A 23,180-nucleotide genomic window follows, 5' to 3' on the forward strand; every position below is an offset into this window, starting at 1 on the left:
GGGTGATGGAGTGTTTTAAAGTATATGGACAAGCATCAGGTGCAAAGGTTAACATGGAGAAGTCAGTTGTAATGTATATTGGGAAGATTACTGAAGGGAATTTTACTTTTAAGGTGGTAAAAGATTATTTTAAGGTGTTAGGAGTGTTTTTAGGGGTGAACGAAAAGGAAGCTAGGGATTTGACATGGAGTGGTGTGATAAATAAAGTTAGGAAGGTAGTAAATATGTAGAGGGGGAGGTCTTTGAAGTTAAAAGGGAAAGTCATTGTGATAAATTCCTTGTTGATGTCAATTTTTATTTATGTTTTAGATATGCCAGAATGGGTTTTATCTGAAATGAACAAGATTTGAACAAGTTGATTCTTTATGGGATGGGAAGGGTGCGAAAATAGCTTTTAAAACATTGATTGCAGGTTATGAGGACAGGGGTTTAAAGTTGGTAGATTTAAGTGTAAGGAAAACAGCAATTAGAGTTAAAATGGTACAAAAATATTTATTTGGTGAATTGGATTATGGGTGGAAAAGGTTTTTTAAAGAGTTTTTGCAAGAGGTGGGGAGGGTGTTTTATAGAGAAGTGTTTGAGGCTTGGGGGCAGTTTTAACCAAAGATTTATTATGAATGTACTATTTTAGAAAATATTTTAAATCAGCCAATATTTTTTAATCCAAAGATAAAAAGTGTAATAATATGACCTTGTTTTGTAAATATTTTGTGAGGGCTGGGATGAGGCACATAGGTGACATAGCATATGAGGTCATTCCTGGGTTCCTTCCATTTCAGGCAATATATGATAATGTGGTTGAAATAGATGAAGAGATAAGTAAAACTACTGAGGAGAATAATTACAAGAAAATATTAGGATGTATTCCTGGGAAGTGGGTTGTTTTAATAAATAAAGAGGTGGTTAAAAGAGCTAGGGGTTTACCGGTATTATTTTATGAAAGTAATGGGGAGAACCATGATATGTCAGGTTTAAAAGTTAAAATGGTTTATAGAAATGTATTTTAAAAGAGATAAAAGATCCTGCTTCGGGAAAAGTTTGGTCTGTGTTTGTAAATATGGATGTGAAATCAATATGGAAGAATGTAAATTTAAAATATAATTCTATAAAATTTGAAGATAATGATATTAAATTTAAACATAATAGGATTTTTACTAATGTTGGTTTGCATCAAATAAATAGGGATATTAAAAGAGAATGTGATATTTGTGGGGTTGGAAAATTGTATGCACTTTTTGTTGAATGTAGCAGGTTGAAAGATTTTCAGGAGTTTTTAAAGGGGCTTTTAGTGAAACATTGGGGAGAATAGATTTCTAGTGGGGTGGAGTGGAGGAGGTTGTTTATTTTCGTTTTAAGTGGGAAAAGTAAAGTTTTCAAGAGTCATGCAAGATGCTATAAGATTAATGAGAAATTTAGGGCATTATGAGTAGAAAATGGTATTTTAGAGAAAGATATAGAGATAATATATTGATATGGTAGAGGTAATTTTGAAAAACTGTTTGTGTGGGGGAGTTTTATTGGAATTTTATCAAATGGAAAACTTGTGCTTAACTATTAATTGGTTTTTGTGGATGATTGTGATTTTAATTGTTTTTATTTTCTTTGATCTTTTTGATTCTGTAAGGGGGTGAATTGTTCATCCTTATTTATTATTGACTGAATGTTGTAAATACTGTCTGTTTTTTTAATAATAAAAGATAAAAAAGTTTAAAAATTACACCCGATCTCGTCAGATCTCGGAAGCTAAGCAAGAGTTGGGCTTGGTTAGTACTTGCATGGGAGACCACCTGGGAATACCAGGTGCTATACATTTTTGTCCACTAGGGGGTGCTCTTGCATAATTTCATCAGGAACACTGATTTGTGTAATAATTTGATACTGAATGTTTATTTGACTAAATGCATATTGTATGGGCTAGTCTCCACTGTCCTATTAATATGATCAATGTTCCTTTTGTTGTCAGGGAGCAACTGCCTTTAATTTATAGGATAAATAAGAATATTGTTACTGAATGTAGCTTGTGTGTGCTTTGTGCTCCCTCACCCTGATCAAAGGAAATAATGCTGTTCAGTGGAACTGGACTGGTGTCTGATGGCCGTGTGTTTTCCATGGTGGAAATAAAACCCTTTGTCTGTTTTTTCCCACAAGGCTGAAATATGTGCCCTCGCTTTGAAATGTAATCAAGGTTTGTTTGTATTTCATCCAACTACCTGTGCTACAAAGTGATGGCTACAGTATATGTAAATTCTTCCACTTTTTGAGTGACCCAAACTTAAAGCTGCAATGTCTGTTTATCAGACTCACTTTGACTTTATATGGTGTACTAAGAGATTTTGTCTTACTTACGGCCATACCAGTCCCAAGTGAGCACTTCCTGTTTGGAAAGTGAGACAGGTGTAGGTGATTGCGCTGTGAGTGAGTGTTTGCTCAAGATTGTTTGTTTGAGAGCTTTTTTTTTTTTCTTCGTTTTTCGACGTATAGTATTTTGGATTTGAATTCAAATAAGTTTAAGTTTGATTAGTTTGTTCCCCCCTTGTAGTTTTGCTGCTTGGGAGTGAGTTTTCGGGTAATTTTTTGTTTCTTAATGACGGACAACATGACAACGATGAACGGAATGGACAAGGACAAAGGCAATGCTCAACGGAAGATACATGGACCTGAAGGTGGTTTGAAATACGGCAAAGAATTAACGGTGGCAGTGGAGTTGGTGGGAGAAGACAAGGTAACGACGATGGAATTATTAAGATAATTTAAGGATGTGTGTGGAGAGGTGGTGGGGTGCAGAATGAAAGGCGAAAGAAGGTATGAAATCACGATGCATGATGGAAAAGGAAAAGAGTGTTTAATGGATGGTTTCAAGGTAAAGGATACAAAGATAATGGTGAGAGACATGATAACAAATGAACTCGTCTCGTTTATGAATCTGCCGGTATATACCGAGGACAGCGCCATACTGTATAAACTGCGTAGCTGGGGTGTAGCTGCTGTATCGGATATCAGAAGAAGAGTTTGGCCAGGGACGGAAATAGTGGATGGTACGAGATATTGCAAGGTGAAATTCACGGACACTGTACAGTCTTTGCGTATTCCACCTAATTCGAGACACTGGAATATTTCAGAGTGATTCATGAGGTCAGGGTTTGTCGCTTATGTATTCAAACTGGACATATTTTAAAGGACTGCCCTGATTTTAAGTGTTTTAAGTGCAAGAAGCAGGGACATTATGCGAGGGAATGTGTTGGAGAGAAGGATAAGGCATTTTGCGAGGGATGCTGGTTAAGAGCAGAGGAGTGCAACTGTGGAGAGTAGTCAGGAACTGATTGATGACGCAGTTGTATCACCGCATGGAAAAGAAGACAATGGAGAAGAGGACGTGGTGGAGATGAGGAGAGAGGGAAGGTGAAGGAGAAGAGGGCGGAAGACATTGAGAGCAGTATGGATTCGGAGATGAGAAGAGGGAGTTTTCAGGAAGAGGGACAGGTTGGGCTGGGTGGGAATACTGGGGGCTCACAGGTTTTGGGGGAAAGCTCAGCCCATGCGAGTACCCAGGGTGTCACGACTTCCGCCGAAGTTGGCTCCCCTGCCTGTCCCTTTTTCGTTTTCTGTTTGTTTTGTCTTATTCGTTGCACCTGTGTCTTTTGTGTTTGCTTGATGGGCTACCTTATTTATAGCTAGGCTACCCGCCCTTGTTTTGTGCGGGATTACTCTTATGTTACGTGTGTATGATTTTGGTGTTCGTGTTTGGGTTGGTCCACATTTTTCCATGCCCTTTGTTGTGGGCATTGTTTTCGGTGCAATTATTAAAGTGCACTTCTTCCTGTGGAAATATATGCTCTCTGCCCCTGATTCTTCCTCACGCACCTAGTTCCCCGTGACAGAATCCTGCACCTTCAAAATGGAATCAGCAGCCGCACCTCCTCTCCCGTCGATGGAGGAGAGGGTGCTCCATCACACCAGCATTCTCCACCGTATAGGATCGGCCATGGATCTGATGATGGAGAGGATGGACCGATGGGAGAGGAGTATCCTTCCCACCTCATCTCCAGCACCCACTCTACCAGCACCTCCTACCCCTGCTACAGCATCCGGCTCCGGGGCTCTGAGTCTGGCGCTCCCTAGGGAGTATGATGGGACGGCGGCTGGGTGTCAGGGGTTCCTCCTCCAACTAGAACTCTACCTGGTGACCGTTCATCCTACTCCTTCCGGGGAGGAGAGCGTGAGCGTCCTCGTCTCCTGTCTGACAGGACGAGCCCTGGAGTGGGCTAACGCAGTGTGGAATGGTCCAGACTCTGTGAGGGATCATTACACCGGGTTCACCCGACGATTCCGAGCTGTGTTCGATCACCCACCAGAGGGTCGTGCGGCGGGTGAACGGCTGTTCCACCTGCGACAGGAGACGAGGAGCGAGCAGGACCTTGCCCTGGAGTTCAGGACCTTGGCCGCAGGAGCGGGGTGGAACGACAGGGCTTTGATAGACCACTACAGCTGTAGCCTCAGGGAGGACGTTCGCAGGGAGCTGGCGTGTCGGGACACCACCCTCAGTTTGGATGAACTTATAGACATGTCCATTCGTCTTGACAACCTGCTGGCTGCTCTCGGGCATCCGGAACAGGCCCTGTTGTTTCCACCCCCCGGCCCTCCTGCTCCTATCCAGACTCACCCAGAGCTTCCTGTCAGTCATATGTTTGTGTTAACCTCTTTTCCTGGGTTTTCTCCCTCTCTACAGCATAAGGCGCTAGACGATTCAGGCGCAGCAGGGAACTTCATGGATTGTGGGCTCGCGTTAAGGCTTGGGATTCCCTTGGTGGCGTTAGACCTACCTTTCCCCATGCACTCTTAAGATACCCAACCATTAGGGTCAGGAGTGGTCAGGGAGGCCACTGGACATGGTAACGCAGGGGGGTCATAAGGAGCAGATTAGTCTATTCCTTATCGATTCACCTGCGTTTCCAGTGGTGTTGGGAATTCCCCGGCTAGCTCATCACAACCCGGTGATCTCCTGGCGACAGGGGGCTCTTAGAGGGTGGTCGGAGAAGTGTTCAGGCAGGTGTATAGGAGTTTCTGTTGGTGCGACTACGGTGGAGAGTCCAGACCAGGTTTCCACCGTGCGCATTCCCTCTGAATATGCCGATTTGGCTATCGCCTTCAGTAAAAGGAAGGCGACCCAATTAACACCCCATCGTCGAGGGGACCGTGTGATAGACCTCATGGAGAACGCTGCACTTCCTAGGAGTCACGTGTACCCATTGTCCCAGGAGGAGACAGTAGCTATGGAGACATATGTTGCTGAATCGCTGGGACAGAGGTACATTCGGCCCTCCGCATCACCCGTCTCCTCAAGATTATTTTTTGTGAAGAAGAAGGAGGAAGGTCTGCTCCCGTGCATTGATTATCAAGGTCTAAATTCTATCACAGTGGGATTTAGTTACCCACTACCTCTCATCGCTACGGCGGTGGAATCATTCCACGGGGCGCGCTTCTTCACAAAACTGGACCTGAGGAGTGCGTATAATCTGGTGCATGTCCGGGGAGGAGATGAGTGGAAAACCGCATTTAGTACCACATCTGGCCATTATGAGTACCTCGTCATGCCATATGGGTTGAAGAATGCTCCAACCATCTTCCAATCCTTCGTAGACGAGATTCTCCGAGACCTGCTCTGGCATGGAGTGGTAGTGTACATCGATGACATCTTGATCTATTCTGCCATACGTGCGGCGCACGTGTCTCTGGTGCGTAAGGTACTTGGGCGACTGCTGGAGCATGACCTGTATGTCAAGGCCGTTGGTCAGCAGAGGCGGGCAGAGCTTTCAGTCGTCTGAAGGAGCTGTTCACCAATGCGCCCGTGTTGGCGAATCCGGACCCCTCTTTAGCGTTCATAGTGGAGGTGGACGCGTCCGAGGCTGGGGTTAGGGGCCGTGCTGTCCCAGCGCTCGGTCGTGCCACTAAAGCTCCGCCCTTGTGCCTTCTTTTCGAGGAAGCTTGGTCCGGAGTGAAACTATGACGTGGGGGACTGGGAGTTGTTAGCTGTAGTCAAGGCTCTGAAGGTGTGAAAACATTGGCTTGTTTAGGGGGCTAAGCACCCTTTTCTCATCTGGACTAACCATCGTAATCTCAAGTATATCCGGGCAGCGAGGAGACTAAATCCGCATCAGGCTAGATGGGCCATGTTCTTTACCCGGTTTCGTTTCACCGTCTCGTACCGGCCAAGCTCCCAAAACACCTAAGCCGACGCGCTGTCCTGCCTCTATGATACCGAGGAGCAGTCCGTTGAGCCGACGCCCATCATTCCACATTCATGTCTCGTGGCACCGGTAGTGTGGGAGGTGGACGTGGAGATAGAGAGGGCATCACGGTTAGAGCCGGCCCCGGCTCAGTACGTGCCGAGGGGTGTCCGTGATAAACTATCCGTTGGGCTCATACTCCAGCCTCCTCGGGTCATCCTGGCATCGAGGGGATAGTGCGAAGTCTTAGGGGGCGGTACTGGTGGCCCACGTTGGCTAAGGATGTGAGATTTTATGTCTCCTCCTGCTCTGTGTGCGCTCAGAGCAAGGTTCCTCGACACTTGCCTAGAGGGAAGTTACAGCACCTCCCCGTTCCACAACGGCCGTGGACACACTTATCGGTGGACTTTCTTACCGACCTTCCCCCGTCCCCAGGGAAGTACGACGATCCTGGTCGTTGTGGATCGGCTTTCTAAGTCCTGCCGTCTCATCCCGTTGCCCGGTTTCCCTACGGCCCTACGGACCTGCAGACTGCAGAGGCCGTGTTTATCCATGTCTTCCGGCACTCCGGGGTGCCTGAGGACATTGTTTCTGATCGGGGCCCCCAATTCACGTCCAGAGTTCGGAGGGCGATTATGGAGAGACTGGGGGTCTCGGTCAGCTTGACCTTGGGTTTTCACCCCGAGAGTAATGGGCAGGTGGAACGAGTAAACCAGGATGTGGGCAGGTTTCTGCGGTCATATTGCCGGGACCGGCCTGGTGAGTGGGCGAGGTATGTTCCTTGGGCTGAGCTCGCTCAGAACTCCTCAACGAACATGTCCCCTTTTCAGTGTGTGTTGGGCTACCAACCGGTCCTGACCCCATGGCATCAGAGCCAGACCGAGGCTCCTGAGGTAGAGGAATGGGTACAACGCTCAAAGGACACCTGGAAAGTCGTCCAGGAGTCGCTGAGACTGGCGGGGGGACGGCAGAAGAGGAGCGCTGACCAGCACCGCAGTGAGGCCCCCGTGTTTGCACCGGGGGACCGGGTCTGGCTCTCGACCCGAAACCTGCCCCCCCCCCCCGCCTGCCCTGCCGGAAGCTGGTGCCGCAGTCTGTCACGACTTCCGCCGAAGTTGGCTCCCCTGCCTGTTCGGGCGGTGCTCGGCGGTCGTCGTCACCGATCCCTTTTTTGTTTTCTGTTTGTCTTGTCTTATTAGTTGCACCTGTGTCTTTTGTGTTTGCATGATAGGCTTCCTTATTTATTGCTAGTCTACCCACCCTTGTTTTTTGCGGGATTACTCTTATGTTACGTGTGTGTGATTTTGGTTTTGGGGTTAGGGTTGTGGTGAGGGTGTCATACACACACATACAGTTGACATACACTTAGATTGGAGTCATTAAAACTAATTTTTCAAACACTCCACAAATGTCTTGTTAATAAACTAGTTTTGGCAAGTCGGTTAGGACATCTGCTTTGTGCATGACATACCTTAAGGGAACATTTTGACATTTGCCGTATGGTTAGTGAGAAAGTCCATATTGCAAATGTACGGTCCCTTACTAGACGTCCGAAAATGTTTGGAAAATTCGCGGACGGCGTCGGGCCGAGCGGCAGTGCCGGACCTACCGGGAAGTCATCAAACGAACTCTCTCGGACATTCGGTTTCCGTTTTATAAAATAATCAAATTTTGGTCATTTTTCCGCTGTCCTGGTAAATCCGACAAGAGGGCATAAGCAATCATATTGCAAATGTACAAAACATCACGAACGTGGCCTGATCTCCAAAATGGAAAATATTTAGAAGCCGAAACTTGGTGAGCGTAGGTTTGGCATAATGGGCAGTTGGCCAACGGTTTTTGAGTTATGGCCATTTTTCTGGGATTAAAGGTCCAAAATGAAAATAGAGAAATCATTTTTAATAAGTCAAGGAGCCTCCGGTGTCAATAAAAAAAGAACCGGACATTTATCTATCGTCATTTAAGAGAAATCGTACAATGTCAAATCGGTGATGTTAAAAAATAGTTTTTTATTTTTTTTTAACAGTTACAGATCCAGTTGCAGGGTGTTCATACAAATATTTTTAAAGTGTGCTGCGGAGCTCTGCGAGATTTCTGTGATTTTCTGAAATAACACACACACTCACTAAACCCTCCGTAAATAACTCAGTTCTTAACGTAAAGGCATACCCCAATCAGGATATGAGTTTATTTTTAGCTTCCTGTGCCAACCGGAAGTGCCTTAAATGGTGTCATAGTGGCTGTTTCCAAGGGTTAAAAAGGTCAGATCTTTTCAAAACTTCATATGTGTGATTAGGCAACCCCCATGAACTGTAAGTCAGTCATTTCTCCCAACAGATGTCAAATAAAAGCTCTCTCTCACAGACACACAGCAAGGATGGAGTGACAAAGTGCGGTGCTTATAGACACACAGAGCCTGCAATGGCATTTCCATATTCTCCAGACTGTGCCGAGTTCAACGAGACGCCCCGCTTGACCGTAGCTCGCTCTGAGTGCAGCGACCGTGAAAAAAAGTAGGCCCAAAATGAAGCCTGGCCCTAAATGTCAATTGCTTTTGGGTGACGGTGAGAAGCACAATTCGACCTCAGGTACGATCCGGAGGTCCTCCCCATCTGTGCAAGCCTAACCTTGACCGTGTGGCATTAACCCTTAACAGTAAAACAGGGTTTTTTGATCTCACAGATTACAATGACATCTCTCCCTATAGGAATACATTGCCTGCTCCTCTCAAGTTAACCTGAAGCCTATGTGGGTTATGAATGCCTTATGAACCTGTCTTTGATGTCAGTCCATCAGGACACTATGAGGTCTACCTGTGTCGATTCTAAGCTTCCTGGACCAACCGGAAGTGGTTAAAATCACCCTAAAAGTGTATATCCATACCCTACCTGCAGTTTGATAGAAATAGTGCATTTAACCCTGTGTAAATCAGTCAGTTCTTAACGTAAGGACTTAAAACTCAGGATTCTGTAAAAGCATACCCCAATGAGGATGACTTATAGCTTCCTGTGCCAACCGGAAGTGCCTTTAATTGGTGTCACGGGGACTGTTTCGAAGGGTTAAAAAAGTCAGATCTTTCCAAAACTTCATATGTGTGATTAGGCAACCCCCATAAAATTTCAAAGAAAAACAAAATCACACAAACACACAGCTTGGAAGGAGGGACGTATTAGGGTGCGTAGAGACAGACAGTGCCTGCAATAGTTAGCTTTGTTCGAGCTAAAAAAGAACCGTCAGACCTAGAGTTCCGAAACTTTAGAAACCTGTTCTAGACCTCAGGTCGATAGTGCGTGGTGAGTTAATTAATTGGCTCTAGAAGGTTCTCGGACCGAGAAACAGCCTCGTACATTTGCAATGGCTTCAATTCATTTTGACCATTACGAAAATGACGACATTTAGAAAAGTCTCAGAGACGCAAGACTAGGTGCATTGAAACTGGCTCGGCCCATAGAGACGGACCCCAACGTTTCTGTCCGATAGCTCATTCAAGGACCCCGTAGCAAGGCATGGAAAAAAGTGGATTTTCAGCACCAATTAGGGTTTTGCTCAGGCACCGAAGGACCTATCGAGCCGAAACTCGGGATTCGGGGTCGCCTCACATAGGCCTACACATACTGTCCGAACTGGACCCGCAGCTAGAACGTAACTATGTGTTTTTATTATGTTTTAAACTGAAGGCGCTGTGAATTATGGGCCTGCTCTGACATATGTGATAGTTGGCTTCTAAATGAGTTGGAAAAAGTGGGTTTGGTGTCAGAATGACATCTAATTGACTGATGGACACTGACTTGCTAGTTGACTTTTGTACATTTGCAATATGTTTAAACGGTGAGGTACCATCACCAAAGTGACATTCATAAATCAACCCTAACGAGCGATTGAGATTGCCCAGCCATCCCGAGTTAATCGGGCCAGTCAATTTTGCATTTCTAAAGGATTTTTGAGCATGTCAAATTTCTTATGGCATTTGGCCCCAAAAAGAGTGACTTTGACTTCCTATGAAATCATATTGCAAATTGACAAAACATATGCCTTATGCACAAGTAAAAAAAAAGATACTAAAATATGACTAAAGTATGTTGATACAGTTCTTATACATGTGTAATTGACACAAATCGAAAGAATTTTGAAAAACGGTCCAGAAAGCACTTTTAAGGGTTTGAAGTTTTTTATAGAATTTTGCTATTTTTGACTTCCTGTGAAATCATACCAGACATATGCCTTATGCGCAAGTTAAAAAAAAATATGATAATAAAATTGGACAAGTATATTCATACAGTTCTTACATGTGTAATTGACAAAAAAAAATCGAAAGAATTTCAAAAACGGTCCAGAAAGCAATTTTTTAAGGGGTTGCTAGGTTATGGAGAAAAAAAAAATCACTTTTTCAAAATGTTGGTTTTGGATGTTGACTTGGGTTGCATTTGCAATATGAAAAACCACAGTGGAGCGCACTCACCACCTGTTGGATTTTCAAAGTGTTACACCTGGCATTTGCAATCAACTTTACATGATTCAGCGTCAAATTGGGTGGTATTGGACATCGTGTATATGTTTTGTCCAATGCCAATGACTTCCCATTCATTTTTGTCCATTTCAGGGGGGAGTTCCCTTACACAAGTAATTTTTCCAACATTTTTTTACAGACAGATTATTTCACATATAATTCACTGTATCACAATTCCAGTGGGTCAGACGTTTACATACACTAAGTTGACTGTGCCTTTTTAAACAGGTAGGACAATTCCAGAAAATGATATCATGGCTTTAGAAGCTTCTGATAGGCTAATTGACATAATTTGAGTCAATTGGAGGTGTACCTGTGGATGTATTTCAAGGCCTACCTTCAAACTCAGTGCCTCTTTGCTTGACATCATGGGGAAATCAAAATAAATCAGCCAAGACCTCTTAAAAAAATGTTGTAGACCTCGTCTATTCTGGTTCATCCTTGGAAGCAATTTCCAAACACCTGAAGGTACCACGTTCATCTGTACAAACAATAGTACACAAATATAAACACCATGGGACCACGCAGCTGTCATACCGCTCAGGAAGGAGACACGTTCTGTTTCCTAAAGATTAATGTACTTTGGTGCGAAAAGTGCAAATCAATCCCAGAACAACAGCAAAGGAACTTGTGAAGATGCTGGAGGAAACAGTTTCAAAAGTATCTATATCCATAGTAAAACGAGTCCTATATCGACATAACCTGAAAGGCCGCTCAGCAAGAAAGCCACTGCTCCAAAACCACCATAAAAAAGCCAGACTATCATTTGCAACTTCACATGGGGACAAAGATTCTACTTTTTGAAGGAATGTCCTCTGTCTGATGATACTCAGCTGAAGTTGAGTATATTGTGATAAACTGCATGCCACACTACTTGCCTAGAGAGTTGTCAGCTATACTTTTCATGGCTGTTTATTTACCACCACAGACAGATGCTGGCACTAAGACCGCACTCAGTCAGCTGTATAAGGAAATAAGTAAACAGGAAACCACTCACCCAGAGGCGGCTCTCCTAGCGGCCGGAGACTTTAATGCAGGGAAACTTAAAATCAGTTCTACCTCCTGGAATCAAAACACCCCGGATTTGAGCATCTGCTTTAAGGAGAGCCACCAGAGACTCAACTGACAAACAATACAAGGCCGGCAGACAACGGGCACCCTTGCCTTACCAACCTCTCCAAGGGGAAAGCGTCAGTAAATTAACCTGTTACATTTAACTCTACAAATAGCAGCACCATATAGCAACTGTATCCAGGCCACCAGTGTACTTCCAAAGCCAAAAGTTTGAAGCGTTTGCAGTAGAAAATAAAGTTCTACTCTTTCTAAAGCCTTGTTTAAATCAAGGCTCAATACTACACCTCCCTCAACATTCATAACATCTGATAACATCTTAAAGGGTTAGCAGGAGTAGATTTTGAAAATATTTTTTCATGCATTTATGGGGGTTCCAGGGCTCCAAGCTCCCTACCGAGCACTCCACACCCGGGCCAAGTCAATAGGGTCATTTGGGACGCTTTTCAAAAAATCTTCAGAAAACAACAGAGTCCAGACTTCTCTGTCATTGCACTATGTTCAACTTCTGCTCCAGAGACTATGTCCAGCCTGTGCGCCTGGTGATTGAACGGGTTTCCAGGTCTATATTTTTAGATGGTTCTTAATAACTTCGGGGAGGGGGGTGATGGAGGTCCATGCACAGGTAGGGAGCACCCTCTAGGGGGCCCCCACCCCCGGGATTGTCCACAAGGGGGCGCCACTGGACATTTTAAGCTGTTTTTAAGCACCAGTACCTGGGAACCCAATTTCAGTCAATGACAGAGCTTAGATAGATTTGCATAGTTGCAAAGACTGTGCCCTGCCCTTGCCACCCAGAGATGGACACATTGGACGTAGGATAAAACATTCAGAAAAAACAGATGTGGATACAGGTTGGAGTTAGCTGAGTAGAACAGGGTAAACAGGCCCTGAGGGGAATCCAAGGTAGTGGTGGTGAGACAGGAGCCAGAGACAGAGCGATAATGAGCAGAGATTACGATCTGGCAGAGTGGAAGTGGCAGGACTGAGTATTTGATGTGGTCTTGATTATGGAACGAGTTGCAGCTGGTAGGAATCTGCTCTGACTACAGCACACCTGTCTCCAACCACATAATCACACAGAGAGGGAGAGAGCGAGAGTGTACAGGGGGAGTAACTGCAGGTCAAGAAGAACACCAGAGGGCGTAGCAGGAGCAGATGTGACACATTGTCCTCACATTCCAATGTATTATATTTCACATTTACATTCTTCCATATTGATTTTACATGCGTGTTTACAAAAACTCTTCTCCGATGCTGGTGCTTTTTCTCTCCCTAGTAATACAATTTGTATATACCGTTTTAACAGTTATACTTGACAAATGATGTTTTCCCCATTCCTTTCAACATATACATCTGGTAATCCCCTTGCTCTTTTCGCCACCTTTGAGTTATGTATTAACCTAATCCAGTCCCCAGGAATATTTTCTTGAACATGCTCTCCACACCAGTTCTACATACATCATCATCCACCTCCATCACATTGTCATATATTGCCTGTGATGTAAGAAACCCTGGAATTATCTCATAAACTATGTTCCCAATCTGTCTCATCCCAGCCCTCATATAGTATTTACAGAACATCATATTTTATCTTTGGATTCAGGCATATAGGCTGGTTTAGTACATTTTCCAGTATGTTGCATTCATAATCATACTCAGTAAAAAGTGCCCCCAAGCCTCAAAAACCTTTCTAGAAAACAAAGGTATATTACCTAACATTTCCCTTTTCATACACATCAACAAACCATTCACCCCATCCTCCCGCAGATACTCTTTGGAAAAAAAACGTTCCATCCATATTCCAAGTCACTATACAAGTATTTTCGTACAATTTTCACTCTAATTGCTATTTTCCTCACGCTTAGATCCTCCAGATTTATACCCCCTCCTCATAACCAGCAATCAAAGTTTTAAAAGCTATTTCACCCCTTTTCCCTCCCATAAAAAACAACTAAAATCTTGTTCACTTCAGTTGATACCCATTCTGGCACATCTAAAATGTTGACATCAAAAAAAAAAATTGGACATCAATAGTGAGTTTATCACAATCACTTTCCCTTTTAATTTCAGTTACCTCTGCTTCCACATATTAACCACCTTTCTAACTTTATTTATGGCTCCACTCCAGGTAAGATCTCTAGCTTCCTTTTCCTTCACACTCAAATACACTCCTAACACTTTTATGTGATCTCTGGCCACCTTAAAGGGATAGTCTCCCTCATTGACCTCCCCAATAGACATCACTTCAGATTTCCCCATATTAACCCTGGCACCTGAAGCTCTTCCATATTGGAAATGCAACCCAAGTCAACATCCAAAAGCAAAATTTTGAAAAAAATATTTCTTTGTCAAACACTTATCACCCCTTAAAAAAGTGCTTTCTGGACCGTTTTTCGAAATTCTTTCGATTTTTTCGTCAATTACACATGTGTAAGAACTGTATGAATATACTTTTGTAAAATGATATTAGCATGATTTTTTTTTTTTTTTTTACTTGTGCATAAGGAATATGATTTGTCCATTTGCAATATGATTTCATAGGAAGTCAAGTCACTCTTTTTGGGGCCAAAAATTGACTGAACTGATGAACTCGGGATGGCCGGGCAGTGATAGTTGTTCATTTCCATCACTCGTTGTGTTGATTTCATCATGTCCATTTGGTGATGTTTTTTTCACTATTGAATCATATTGCAAATGCACGTGCATTTGCAATATGTTTCAATGGGCATTTACCATCACGAATTTGGCATGCTCAAAAATCATGCAGAATTGCAAAATTGACTGACCTGATGAACACAGGATGGCCGGGCAGTGATAGTTGTTCCTTTCCATCACTCGTTGTGTTGATTTCATCATGTACATTTGGTGATGTTTTTTTCACTATTGAATCATATTGCAAATGCACGTGCATTGTTGTGCAACTGGTAACCCAAAAATAAAAATATGGTTGTAAATGCATTTACCGGGACTCCTATTGTCCATGCCCGCTATGGGAGTACCCTACTACGGCCCTCTATCCATGGGGGCCGCCCTGAGTGCTTTATGGACAGTTTAAAATATGACGATGGATGCAGATTGTGATTTTCCTCCGTGCAACTGGTGATTTGAAATGTGCATCTGGTAACCCAAAAATTAAAAATACTGTTTTAAATACATTTACCGGTACTCCCTCTATCAGTGGGGGCCGTCCTGAGTGCCATTCTGTATACTTCCGGCCCTTCTTTGGACACTGTGTTAACAACCCTCCAGGCAAGCTTCAATGCCATGCAACTCTCCTTCCGTGGCCTCCAACTGCTCTTAAATACAAGTAAAACTAAATGCATGCTCTTCAACCGATCGCTACCTGCACCTACCCGCCTGTTCAACATCACTACTCTGGACAGCTCTGACTTAGAATACATGGACAACTACTTAGGTGTCTGGTTAGACTGTAAACTCTCCTTCCAGACCCATATCAAACATCTCCAATCCAAAGTTAAATCTAGAATTGGCTTCCTATTTCTCAACAAAGCATCCTTCACTCATGCTGCCAAACATACCCTTGTAAAACTGACCATTCTACCAATCCTCGACTTCGGCGATGTCATTTACAAAATAGCCTCCAATACCCTACTCAACAAATTGGATGCAGTCTATCACAGTGCAATCCGTTTTGTCACCAAAGCCCCATATACTACCCACCATTGCGACCTGTACGCTCTCGTTGGCTGGCCCTCGCTTCATACTCGTCGCCAAACCCACTGGCTCCATGTCATCTACAAGACCCTGCTAGGTAAAGTCCCCCCTTATCTCAGCTCGCTGGTCGCCATAGCATCTCCCACCTGTAGCACACGCTCCAGCAGGTATATCTCTAGTCACCCCCAAAACCAATTATTTCTTTGGCCGCCTCTCCTTCCAGTTCTCTGCTGCCAATGACTGGAACGAACTACAAAAATCTCTGAAACTGGAAACACTTATCTCCCTCACTAGCTTTAAGCACCAACTGTCAGAGCAGCTCACAGATTACTGCATCCTGTACATAGCCCACCTATAATTTAGCCCAAACAACTACCTCTTTCCCAACTGTATTTAATTAATTTAATTAATTATGCTCCTTTTTACCCCATTATTTTTATTTCTACTTTGCACATTCTTCCATTGCAAAACTACCATTCCAGTGTTTTACTTGCTATATTGTATTTACTTTGCCACCATGGCCTTTTTTGCCTTTACCTCCCTTCTCACCTCATTTGCTCACATTGTATATAGACTTGTTTATACTGTATTATTGACTGTATGTTTGTTTTACTCCATGTGTAACTCTGTGTCGTTGTATCTGTCGAACTGCTTTGCTTTATCTTGGCCAGGTCGCAATTGTAAATGAGAACTTGTTCTCAACTTGCCTACCTTGTTAAATAAAGGTAAAATAAAAAAATAAAATAACAATTGACTGTTTAAAATATTCTGATGGATACGCATTGTTTTCATGATTTCATTATGTCCATTTGTTTATGTTTTCTCACTTTTGAAAAGTCACTGTGCATTTGCAATATGGTTCAATGGGCAGGTACCATCACGAATTTGTCATGCTATAAAAATTCTGCAGGAATGTGAAATTGACTGGCCCGATGAACTCGGGATGGCTGGGCAGTGATTCTGGTTCATCTCAATCGCTCGTTAGGGTTGATTTCAGAATGTCACTTTGGTGATGGTACCTCACTGTTTAAACATATTGCAAATGGACAAGAGTCAAGTGGACAAGAGTCCATCAGTCAATTAGATATCATTCTGACACCAAACCCACTTTTTCCAACTCGTTTAGTAGCCAACTATTACATAATTCAGAGCTGGCCCAAAATTCACAACGCCTTCGGTTCAAACCATATAAAAACCATAAAACACGTAGTTACGTTCTAGCTGCGGGTCCATTTCTTATGTTATGTGTAGGCCTAGCTGAGGCGACCCCGAATCCCAAGTGTCGGCTCGATAGGTCATTTGATGTCCGAGCAAAACCCTAATTGGTGCTGAATTGGTCCACTTTTTTCCATGAATTGCTACGGGGTCCTTGATTGAGCTATCGGACAGAAACGTTGGGGCCTGTCTATATGGGCCACCTAACTCACCACGCACTATCGACCTGAGGTCTAGAACAGGTTTCTGAACTCTAGGTCTGACGGTTCTTTAAAAGTTCCAACAAGGAATGCTTGTCTAGCGTTGGCTGTAACGCATATTTTGAAAATCTGAGATGACAGTGTTGTTAACAAAAGGCTAAGCTTCTGTTTGAATATATTTTATTCATTTCATTTGCGATTTTCATGAATAGGAAAAGTTTCTAGTGGTATTTATGTCCGCTGCGTTATGCTAATGCATTTGAGGCTATGATTACGCTCCCGGATACGGGTTTGCTAGTCGCAAAAGCTTAAACGATTCCATCAGATCAGGCCTCATCTGAGTGGAATGACCTCAGACACAGAACTCTTCTTTTTCACATCCCGCGGTCAACCGTACTGTAATCTCGGTGAGTATGTGGGCCAGATATTTGCAGATTTCGGCATTGGAAGTAAAGTGACTTCGGTACAATTCGACGAAGCGTTGCCACATTGAACTTTAACCAAGGGTCGGTTACAGACCGGGGAACTGTGGCTGACCATATGTGTCACTCTCTGGAAACGCAGGCACGGTACTACCGGTACCATAGTTTGCCTCAAAACGCCAGCCGGGCGCAGTCACTAATTGAGGGACAAATCAATCCATGATTCACTGATAAATAAAGAACATTTATTTAAAATTCACCCTTGTCTTTGTGTGTCATTTGGTCACGGTTGAGAATGTATGGAGGCCTGGGGATCTGAATAACCAGGGTGTTATGGGTTACCAGGTGCACAGAGCTGAAGTGACAGGCCAAGATAGAGGGCAGGCAGGCAGGGTAGAGAGAGTAAGCCCAGAGGCATGGATATATGGAGCTCCCTTGGTAACCAGTTCAATCACCAGGTACACATGCTGCACTTAGTGCAATGAGAGAGAAGTATGAATCTGTCATTGAATTACATTGGGTTACCAGGTGACCTTGGTGAGGGGTGTGGGGCCCCCCTATGGGGTCTCCCTAACCTGTGTATGGACACCCAGTCCAGCTCTGGTGGCACCAGGAGCCGCCGCCTCCCCCCCCCCCCCCCCCATCGTCAACTGGTAACCCGTTCAATCACCATTTGCACAGAAAACATAGTGCAATTTCTGAGATGTGGGAACTTTTTTTGAAACCTTCCATAAAACACTCAGGCCGGCCCCCATTGATAAAGGGCCGTAGTGGGGTGCTCCCATAGCGGGCATGAAGATTAGGAACACCGGTAAATGCATTGAGAACCGTTTTTCAGTTTAGGTTACCAGTTGCCGAAATCCAATCACCCGGTGCTTATGTCAACAATTAGGCCTGTCCGGTGATGACACACTCAGTAGCAGGTGGACCAGACAGGTACCGGCGCAAAATCAGAAACCTGGTTTTTGACAACAAGAGTTCCATGTCCAAGAGAGACGGGAGCGGTGCCAAACTGCTCAGCCCGGATAGAAAATGAGAAACGGACACTTGAGGGATGTGAGCTCCTCTGAACCATGGTACTTTGGACCTTTTCCGCCGGTGACCGATTTGGTGGTTTAACAAGCCCCACGTCTAGACCAACGTCTAGCGCCATGGCGGATAAGATAACAAAAGCTCAGGTTGCCCAGCCCGGCGGTGATACAATCTTCGGAAAAATCATTCGCAATGAGATTCCTGCAAAAATATTATTTGAAAATCGGCGCCCGATTTGTCTTAACTTATGATCCATGTTTCCCAGCTTGGTGGTGGGAGGATATTGAGCCCCCGCTTGGTTCACGGTGCGTCTCCATGGTTCTCCTCTGTTGTCCAGACAGTTTAATTTCCTCTGACCGATTTGCATTTGTTTTCCACCTGGGAGGGCCCCTATCGGCTGGTGTTCTGATGGACGGTTCCTCCCGCCCCATGTGGATTGGCCTCTATCAGGGGAGCCCCTTTCGGAGACGGTTGACCCCTATTTCGAAACGCTCCAGCCGCGCACCGTTCGTGTGAGATCCAGCCGACCCAGTGGCCCTATATTGGTGTTCCGGTGCGGGGAGTGACACACCCAGGCTGCGATGCATGTGGTGGTCATCCCGTAATGCATCGGCGCCAGAGACACATATTCTCAAACCCTGTCTTTAAAGTGGACCTACCCGGCTGACCCAAGTGGTCTGGCCAAGGTTGTGGTTCTTGTTTCCCGGTTGATGGCGTTCCAAATGGACCCTCCAGCTAGACAAGAGACCTCTCGAGCGGCGCCCGGCACCTGTGGCTTTGGCCATGGGCAGTTCAGGGCCTCCCGCTGGGCGCACGGTGGATTGCACCAGGGCCTCCTCCCCTCACATTAGTTTGTAGCCCAAAGATTGTACAAACAGAAGTTGGCACAGACGTTCTGACGAGTCCCCTGACACTTGTGGAGGATGTAGAGAAAAATTGAGAATACCACCCTGTTCGTGAGGGTCTCCCCTTTCCAGAGAGTGGTCATACGAATTTGTAGGTCAAACTGTACAGAAGCTAGAGACGTTGTGAGAAGACCGATCATAGGTATGACTCATGGTTTGACAAACACCTCTCTAGGTCCACCATCTTCCACTGCAGATATGGAGGTGTAACATTAAACAACGCCAACTAGGTTGGACTGGGAGAGAGCAAAATGTGCCTAAGAAAATACCAAGAACAATTAAACTGTAAGTAAGGAGCCAGTACAAAATGGATGTCTTTGTATAATGGACTTCAGAAAGTTCTGAATAAAATGTGTTAATCTTTTGCCTAATTAAACCCATTGTTTTACAAACCTCGGATTGGTCAAAGCAATTGATTAGTCATCATTGGGATTGAAAATCATCGTGACAGAACGCCAAGAGTTTGCAAAGGGTGGCTTCTTTGAAGAATATCAAAATATTTTGATTTGTTTAAGACACGTGTTATTTCATACTCGATGTCATCACTATTATACACTGCAGAAAATATTTTTACTGACACCCTGGAATGAGTCGGTGTATTCAAACTTTGCCTGGTACTGTAAATATAGTAGATCTAGCCTGTAGAAGCTGATGGGATCCTCTTTTAAAGTCAAGCCATCAGGCTGTTCTCCCGCAATTGCATAGGTTATAGAGCTCATTAAGCGATTTTGATTTTCAAATTACATTTGCATTGATGACAGAGTGATTAGAGGGACAATAGAGTGCTGAGTACCAGGCAGTTAGCAAGTGCGGTAGACTACTAATGACCATCACCAGCATCAGAGCTTGGAGAAGCCTAATTACTAAATGGTCACGTGGAATTTGACTACCTTCAATTCTTGTAACTGCCGGTAATAGTGTCCTACTCCTTCCTCCATTTCCCAGAAATGGACTGGTTCAGATATATTGTTCAGCATATCACACCAACAATAAAGTAAGTAAATCAACAGTTTAATCTCTGGATTTCTTCATGTATTTAAATGGGATGTGAATCAGTTCCTGTAGTACAGTAAAGACAAATGTCCATCTTTTCAATGACTCCATTCCAATGCCCTTCATCTAAAATTAGACAAAAAACATTAACATCCAGAATCAGCTGCAAATAATGAACATTTAGTGAATGAGTATGTACAAACACACACCTTGGAACAGTTGCTAGCAGTTGATAGCAGTGCCTGGTGGAGTGTCCGTACCCTGGATCTTCTGTCCAGTAGTGGTCACACACCAACAGTAACCTACCAGAAATAGACATGTTACAGTAAAATGGGTAAATATTGTATGTGTAACATTCAACTGAATTAAATGTGTATGTGCGTCCGTGTTAACCTGTAGATCCCGAACATTGCTTAGGGTGTATCGTCCAGCGTCGTCGCACGTGGGGATGTAGGCTCCAATTGGGCCATGTGTCGCAGCATATCTAGCACGCTCACAGGGGGTCATGGGTCGTATCGTAGCATCTGGACACAAGTAACATGCATTGTAATGTGGATATAACATTGCAGCACATGCATGCCGTAATCTTCTGTTGCGTCCCATATGTGCCCTGGTCAGAAGTAGTTTATATACGGAATAGGGTTCCATTTCAGATGTAACCTAGGTACTTCCTGGCTAAATATTGAAATTCTGCTCCTTGTTTAAAAGTCCTGTGCAGCCAAAATTCAGTTTCTGTCATTTGAAAACAGCTGATGAAACCAAGACTGAAAGTGGGGGTAAATTGTAGCAGTGTTATTTTCTGATAGTTGGTAGACAATCCAATCAATGAATGATCAAACCATTCATATCAGAATACCGCAGTCCAGCATCTAGACACCAATATACATTTCTGGAACTAGATGATTAGAGAATTTGGCCAGTAACACAAAAGGTTCCTAGTTTTAATCCCTGAGATGACAAGTTAAAATATCTGTCCATGTGCCCTTGAGCAAGACAAACCTCTCTCCAGTGTCAGTTGATAATGGCTGGCCAAGGGACAACTCGTTATGAAACGAAACATTAATACATACGTGTGTGTAGAGGACAGATCAACACCCACTAATGTTTTTATTAACATTTTGGGAGTAAGTGTGAGGTCTTACCTCCCAGAGCAAAAGCTGTGCTGACAAGCAGAATGATGGTTAATGTCGCCATGGTGATAGTCTCCTGAGAGAGAACGAGAGAGATTAGTTGAGCATTTTAAAACATTTGGAATGGCTGTGGGTACTAGAGGAGAGGTTAAGGAAACCCTGTGTTAAGTACAAAACTTATGCAACAGTTGCTAAACCCAGTCCTGAGGACCATTGGCAACACGGCGCTACAATTCTTCCGCCAAAATTCAGGTATCTAATCTATTGTATGTGGTTGAAGAGCCTGGCACACAGGAAAATCTATCCTTCCCAAATGGCTCCTCATTCCTGTTGTAGTGAACCAGCTTTGACAAAGGCCCACAGTGCACTAGATAGGGAAGGGGAAGCATCCTAGAGCGAGTCATAGACTACCTCTTTACTGCAAAGGTAACTATTAGTCTATGCTCTTAAATTCAGGGGGTCACTCCACAAAATGGCACCCTATAATAGTGCACTACATTTGACCAGGGTCACATAAAATTAAGTTGCCATTTGAGATGCAGATAGTCTATTAAATAATGACACAATCTCACCGTCTGCACTCTTCCAAGGGATTGACTGGGTGTCTCTGTTGTCTGTGAGTTATGGTCTACTTCTTCCACCTCTCCTTTTAAAGGACCTGTCACAGGTGTGACTAGTTGCCTCATTAACCCAACGAGAGTTGCCGATGTCGGCCATTAGCCAGTGGTGTAAAGTACTAAAGTAAAAATATTTGAAAGTACTAATAAAATAGTTTTATTGGGGGTGTCCTTACTATTTATATGTTTGACAACTTTCACTTAACTACATTCCCAAAGATTATATTTAATTTGAAATATAATTTAATTTTGATACTTCAGGATATTTGTTGAAACTTTCAGACCTTTTCTCAATAAATATTTTACTGGGTGACTTTCACTTTTACTTGAGTCATTTTCTCTGAAGAAATCTTCACAGGCAGGGAAGAGAGTAGTAGAGGAAGATGGGTCCAGTTTCGAGGGATCCTGATAGGCTCCCGTGAGTATGACGAGGCCAATAGAGAGTGACAGGAATACGATGTGTTTCAGCAAGGTTGGTTTCTTAGCATTCATAGCCATGGTTATCAACTGTACTGCAGAAATAGAACATAAATCACAGAAAATAGATGTTGTTGTTGTAGCTGCAGAGAACTCCTTGGGTTATGAGATTTTACTGCAAAAGAGTTACAAGGTGTGATGAACGATAGTGTCTCGTTCTCCCAGGCTGCCGGCCTGCTGCAGGACAAAGCCCACGCAGTAGGACTCAGCCAACCTCATAGTATGATTATTCATGTAATGCTTTTGTTATGAAATGATATTTTTATTTTGAAAATGATCTTCCCCAAACTTGAAACTCATGCGCTGCATGTTCATGCCAGTTAGGCTCTACACCCATTGTAAAAAGGTTATTTGGTCACTTCAGTTGTAATTCAAATGCAGCGAGGTGGTTAAATGGCATAGTTTTATTCATTTATATCCACTAGATGGCACTGTCCCTTTAAGAGATTCATGAATAAGGTGTGCAAGCAGTTATGGGATTGTGTGGAAGAGTAAGCAATTACACTGGAGAGCTACTGAAATACATCGTGGGTCCAACGTTCCTTTGGATTGACATGGGGATGTTAGCTTCTTGCTAGCTGAATACCAGTGCTCTCAGAGACATGTTGTGGAGTTAATCATTACATTATTTAAAGCTGCTGTGTGGGTGACGATCTACTGTTCCATGTGGGGTTAGGGTGTCACGTGGGCAGTGTGTTTAAAGCAGAGA

General features: G+C 43.9%; 2 long non-coding RNA genes across 2 annotated transcripts; both read right to left on the reverse strand.

Moving 5' to 3' along the window:
- Positions 1–20,249: 20,249 nt before the first annotated feature.
- Positions 20,250–20,575, reverse strand: LOC118945317. The gene is made up of 2 exons (XR_005040466.1): positions 20,457–20,575; positions 20,250–20,373 (listed from the first exon to the last, which is right to left on the reverse strand). It is a non-coding gene; the product is annotated as an uncharacterized LOC118945317 (long non-coding RNA).
- A 73-nt stretch (positions 20,576–20,648) lies between these two features.
- LOC118945316 lies at positions 20,649–21,814 on the reverse strand. The gene is made up of 3 exons (XR_005040465.1): positions 21,789–21,814; positions 21,390–21,453; positions 20,649–20,771 (listed from the first exon to the last, which is right to left on the reverse strand). It is a non-coding gene; the product is annotated as an uncharacterized LOC118945316 (long non-coding RNA).
- Between the last annotated feature and the right edge of the window lie 1,366 nt (positions 21,815–23,180).

The sequence above is a fragment of the Oncorhynchus mykiss genome, chromosome Y, assembly GCF_013265735.2.
Source record: "Oncorhynchus mykiss isolate Arlee chromosome Y, USDA_OmykA_1.1, whole genome shotgun sequence".
Lineage (NCBI taxonomy): Eukaryota > Metazoa > Chordata > Actinopteri > Salmoniformes > Salmonidae > Oncorhynchus > Oncorhynchus mykiss.